Below are 6,106 nucleotides of genomic sequence, written 5' to 3' on the forward strand. Positions count from 1 at the left end.
TTTAAGTTATACACTAAATTAAAATAAATCTTTTTTTTTTCGACAGATGACACCAAAGACGATACCATAACATCTCTAGAATCATTAGTAACTCTCCTTAGTTTATATTATAAGGAAGCATATATCAGTATTTCATGATATGAGATATACCACAGGGAGGCAGTGTAAACATTGCCTTCAGTTATATCTGACTGATGGAGAAAACACTGAGACACATTCACTCCATGTGAGGGCAGACAGGACTGTTTGGGAGTGCACTTGTACAACTAACTGGCCATGGCATACTGGATTAGAGTGTTATTTGTCTTTGCTATAAATTATGTTGGTAAGTGTTTTTCTCCATTCATGCCATATTTCAAATTCAATATTTAAATGTATATTAATTACTTAAAATTCCATTGTGTCCTCAGTAGTTGGTGAGGGAGAACATCATGTTGACCAACCACATGCATATTTAACTGCCTTCACTGTAAACCCCAACAGGTTCAATGAACTCAAAATATTTGATGAAACTGATTACCTCAAAATATTTAGCTATGTTAAAAAATATTTTAAGTAATTTCTACTTAAAATGAGACTTTTTTTAATGCTCAAAATCTTTAAGGACAAGGATAAAATTAAAAAGAATAATGTGAGAAATAGATATTTTAAGTTATTGTTACATTAGTCAGACAAGCTCTTAAGACTCCAAATCTTTGAGAAAATGAACAACATTAAAACAAATAATTTCAACAAACAAACATTTTAAGTAATTACTACTCTAAACTAGAAGTTATTCACACTCATTTTTTTAGGAAGTTGATGAACTGAAACATAATAATTTGACAAACAAACATTTTAAGTAATCGCTACTTAAATTGTTGATAAGTTCAATGAACCTGATAATTTTGAAACCATTGTTAAAACTAACAAAATTGACACTGGAAATGGAGTTGATTTTTTTAAGTTATCACTCCTAATAATATATTCATGTTATCACCATGACTCATTCAGTTTCTCAAACCTAAACATTGTCACTTCAGTCTCTTATATTTTTAAGTCGACTTCACTCTATTGAAACACATTTTTTGACTGTTTAGGTTTACTATTTACCTCAAAATCAAAAATATTTTATTTGTATGATTCAAATAAAAAACTACTCAAAAGACAATTTCAATGCAGATTCCATTTATTTAAGAATTCCATTAGAATTCTAACAGAACAACATCCCCAGCAATGCGGTTAATACAGAACATCAAAGAAATAACAAACTTTTACCACTTCAACAAAGGTAATAATACTCAAATAACAAAATAATAGGCCAACATAAATAAAAGCGAAAAAGCTCCATTGCTTGCTTGAGTATTAACATGCTGGCAATATCAACCATGACATTTGGAAAACAGAATGCTTACTCATCCATCATCAGCAATTTATTTTTAAGGCTAAGCAGCAGTCTAGGAGGTAACCGCTTCAGGTCTTCCAAACCCATTATATTTTTTTGAATGAAATTAAATGTGTAGGACAATTGCTTTGGATAATCGAGATGAAGTGCATAAATTAAGCCAAATAGCCAAATTATGTCTCTGTCAACTCTGCTATATCACACACAACAATATCTCCGTCAAGAACTATAGAATGGATAGCAGGACCAAACTTCACAAGGGAGTCTGTATCACCCGAGACAGTGAGAATAGCTGAGAAGTCTGGCAGGTCAATTTCTTCTGCCTGAAGAACATGACAGTAATTAGTTAATGAGTAGAGTAGTCAATGAAAAACACTACGTGTGTATTTAATATAATATGAAATACCAGTGAATGAAAAGTTAATGTAAAATTCCCAAATATGACATTCTTGGTGAATTACTGTAGTATGATTTATTTGCTATTCTGGTGGCTAGGAAGATGGTTGTGGTTGTTGTCTTTTGGCTGCAAGGTAGTATCAGAGAGGGCTGAATAGAAATAGAGATATATAGAGAAGACAAAGTAAAAAAAGAAGAGAGTGAAAAAGGACACACTATTTAATCAAAAACTTACATTCCAGGTCTTAAAAAATCCATCTTCCCACAGGAAGATGGGAAGGGCCTGCAGAGTAATTTTCCTTCTGCTGTTGACATTGACGTCTTCCTAGAAAGACAGAGGGATTTTGGCCAAAGTGGAAGACACAAATCAGCAGAATATTAATCCTATGCATATATTAAATAAGACTATAGTACAGGTGACATGTAAATACAAGATTAACTCCTTCACGCTCCTGATATGCAACCTCCTGCTCTGTCTTTCTATGAAATCGTGAGAGATGAATGTTCAGTGCATTAATAGACTGGAATGAGCAAATGCATGAGTGGTGTATGCATGGTAATGGGCTGACCCTTGAAAACTGACTGTGATTTAACTAAGTAACTGAGCCTGTGTCTCGGAAGAGGCGTCACATGACCTGCATAGCCAACACATTTTGAAAATGCCACATAAAATAAGTCTAAGGTGTCACCCCTTCTTTGATACAAAAACATCACTCAACCCTAGCCTTTGTGTATCCCTGTGGAGAGATGCAAAGGGATAACATTAGGCTAGGCTATTCTCATTCTCATAAATAAATGCTTACAAAATATCCCTATAACTTATAATAATATAGGCTACACGTTGGCTACATTGTGACACTAGTAAATGGAGGACAAATAAGTTATCACTTACCATGGTGTGATGGTGGTTCCTTGCACAGAACTGAAAACATGTCACACAGCCATCTGGTCCTGAGGGGAAAAATATTATGAACAGTATTATTTCACTTTTATGAACAAAAGTCAGTCAGACAGTCTCTTCTTCTTCTGTATAGGCAGGCCTATCAGAGTCGGATGTTGCCATTGATCATGCTTAGGCTATTGTCATTAAGTTCGGAGCTACAACTTGGCTTCCTATCCGTGTTAACAAAACTGGAATTGACGTTAATATAAGACATATGCTATTGCAGGGTTATTCTTCAACTATGGCGCTCTTTGACATGGTAATTTTCAGAAAATGTAACATCTTTCAGTAAAAATCTTTTTGCATGGTTTAATTATCTACTCTTTCTAGAAACTTGCCCTAATAGTGGCTGTAAAGATTTCACTTGAATAATATATATTTTTGACATTTTATTCCAAAAGTCTAACTGTCATTTCCAGTATAAGTAAGTATATATACTCTTTTGATCCCGTGAGGGAAATTTGGTCTTTGCATTTATCCCAATCCGTGAATTAGTGAAACACACTCAGTACACAGTGAACACACACTGAGGTGAAGCACACACTAATCCCAATGCAGTGAGCTGCCTGCTACAGCCACGCTCGGGGAGCAGTGAGGGGTTAGGTGCCTTGCTCAAGGGCACTTCAGCCGTTCCTACCGGTCGGGGTTCGAACCAGCAACCCTCCGGTTACAAGTCCGAAGCCCTAACCAGTAGGCCACAACTGCCCAATCACATGTTTCCAAAACACAACAAAACGTGTGTTTTCAAGCAAAAATAACATCTACTGTTCCAAATGTATTTTATTAAATATTACACATATCAGCCAAAATATTCAATTTATTAATTTTCCAGAAATGTTGTATGTTGTATTATTTTTACATGTTTAACTTAAAATATGTGTTGTGCTTGGAAATGACAAAGTGTGGTGGAGATGACATGACATACATAGACAAATTTAAGATTTAAAAGCATTAAGATTTTTAAAAAAAAATGCGTCCCTGCCAAATGTTATGTTATTATGATGTTTTTTTCTACTAGATTCTTTAGTAGGCCTACTATGAAGCAAATAAACTGTGTTTTTAGGGCAATGCCATTTCCACCACCAAAAACCAAAGTAGCCTAAATATGTTTTAGTTTTTCTTATTTCTTCCAAGGACAAGAAAAGTATCATAGTTGAAGAATTACCCTGCAGTGTTACTTTGCATTACATCTAGCAGCTAATGCAAACCATATAGCTTATGGCACCTTATGCTACTAATAAAATGTTTAAAAGTGCGCTGCCTGTTTGTGCGTGTCATGTGTTTTATTTCCAACTTATGAAACGTTGCTTTGGTGTCTAACCTGCGCGGCCAAAGTAGGCCACACCAGAAACGGTTGATAAAAGGATCTTTGGTAATGCTAAACCATACTGTTTGTCTGTCCAGTTTCCACTAAAGTAGTGCAACAACAGGCTGGCTGGCTGGCTGACAGCTCAGACAACAAACTTTAGTTAACTCGCTATAAAACATGCAGCTAGCCCGCAAAAGGTCTCTCTTACATAGCCTACACTTTAGCTGAGGTCTGCCCGCTGGAAGACGGTAGGCTACACAAATAAATAAACAAAGTAGGCTACACCTCCATTTAGGCGCGTTCTTACCTTTGTGTAGTAGCAGTCTGATGATGATTGATGGATCATCTCATTGATTGCTTGCAGCTTGCCTGCCTACATCCGGGTGCGCAGCAGTCCTTGCAAACAATTAGTCTTAGGCCTACGATGTCAAAGTGTATCAATTTACTAACTGCTAGGGATGGGCAAAGCGAGCCTTTATGAAACACTGAAACGTTCCAAGCAATTGTGCCGAATTGTTCCGAAGCTTTGAAACAATTCCGACACCTTAGAGCTGTTTAGGGTGAAACAAATCTGTCAAATACTTCGTATTGGAAATGTAGTCTTTAAAGTTCGTGGCTCGCTGTGTTACCTGTGTTCAGTCTTTGTGAAAAGCTAAGCAGCATACCCTTGGTCAATTACTGGATGGGAGACCACATGAAGTCACAATAAAGAGAATCTTATTGCTGCAACTATGTGTTCTCTAAATCACTTTCTTCTTATAAAAACTCTCGATTTTTGAGAGTTTAGTTGAAACTGTGTGGTTAATGGTGAAGTAAGAAAACATAAACAGATAGGCCTACGATCTGAAACAATACCTTACAAATCAAACGGGGATCGAACCACATTTGAGCAGCCTGGTCTACCGTGCAAAAAACACCCTCACTAACCACTACACCATCATGGTTATTGCTTAATAGAAAGCTACACTGTTAATTGAACGCGCTGGCACGCCTGCCGACACCGGTGAAACGTACCGAAGGTTCACTTAACTTTGGTCACATGATATGGGGATTTTGAACGATGTTTCGAAGCAGTGGTCACATGATATGGCTGTTTTGAACCACGTTTCGAAACACTTGTGCTTCGAAGCCTCGACACTGATTCGAGACGTCAGTTTCGAAAGTCACACCCCTACTAACTGCCACAATCGATCGTAGACTAGTTAATTCACCATTCATTGGGATTTCTGATTTTTTTTATTGGTTTATGTTGGTTTGTGTAGGTTATTAGGTTATTTGCCATGTTGATATGAACCTAACCAATGAAGTTGCACGTCTTTATTACGTCAGACGTAATTTCAATCCACTCTTGAAAAAAATGAGTTTGGGGGTCAGTTCTACTCATATACTAAGAGTTAATCTTGTCAAAATAATCAATAACTGGGAAACTAGTCGAGTGAACTTAAAACTTTTGTGGTGCCTGAACAATATGGCAGCTTTGAGTACAGCTCAGCAATTTTATTGAGTTTACAACACTGTTGGGGAATACAGTGTAGCTGAAAAAACGCCTGAGTGGGTATGTCCTGAGATATTGCCACTCGTGATGACTCATAGAATGCCTCTTGTCAAATCAGTAATTAATAAATAGTTCAACCAGACCTAATTGTTGCAATGACATGCTGTTCTGATTTGTTATTCTGAAACATCAACTAGTGCACTGACCTTCTAAACCAGAAATACTTACCCATGGTGTTCACTACCCACTAACACCCCCCCCCCCCCACGCAACTCTTTCACCAGCCACTAGCGATACGGTATAAAATGTGATAACATGATTATAGTAACCTAAATGGTCCCGGTTATCAGCATTATGCAATGCGATACGATTAAAACCTACCACCGATGTTGGACAGAACTCAAAATTGGCCTGTCCTCCATGCACAGTAGCAACAAAACTAAAGGTCAAAAGAACAGCATTCATATGCCATAGTGTCATATAAGTGGTGTGGCTCCTTTAAGACAATCCTTTGGTGTGAGTTCTGGAGCTGTCCAACTTGATTCAACTGAAGCAACTGGAATCCATGCATTTCCACAG

At 37.0% G+C, this 6,106-nt stretch overlaps 1 long non-coding RNA gene across 2 annotated transcripts; it reads right to left on the reverse strand.

Annotated features, from left to right (window-relative positions):
- Positions 1-1,150: 1,150 nt before the first annotated feature.
- Positions 1,151-5,559, reverse strand: LOC143134649 (uncharacterized). 2 transcript variants are annotated; one of them, XR_012988705.1, is made up of 4 exons: positions 4,340-5,559; positions 2,673-2,731; positions 2,016-2,105; positions 1,151-1,707 (listed from the first exon to the last, which is right to left on the reverse strand). It is a non-coding gene; the product is annotated as an uncharacterized LOC143134649 (long non-coding RNA). The 2 variants fall into 2 exon arrangements; XR_012988704.1 differs by lacking the exon at positions 4,340-5,559 and having other exon boundaries at positions 2,673-4,332.
- Between the last annotated feature and the right edge of the window lie 547 nt (positions 5,560-6,106).

This window comes from Alosa pseudoharengus, unplaced genomic scaffold (assembly GCF_046254945.1).
Source record: "Alosa pseudoharengus isolate Yale_2024_CS ecotype anadromous, Long Island Sound unplaced genomic scaffold, YU_APseudo_1.1 YU_APseudo_1.1_scf_2, whole genome shotgun sequence".
NCBI classification, from domain to species: Eukaryota; Metazoa; Chordata; class Actinopteri; order Clupeiformes; family Clupeidae; genus Alosa; species Alosa pseudoharengus.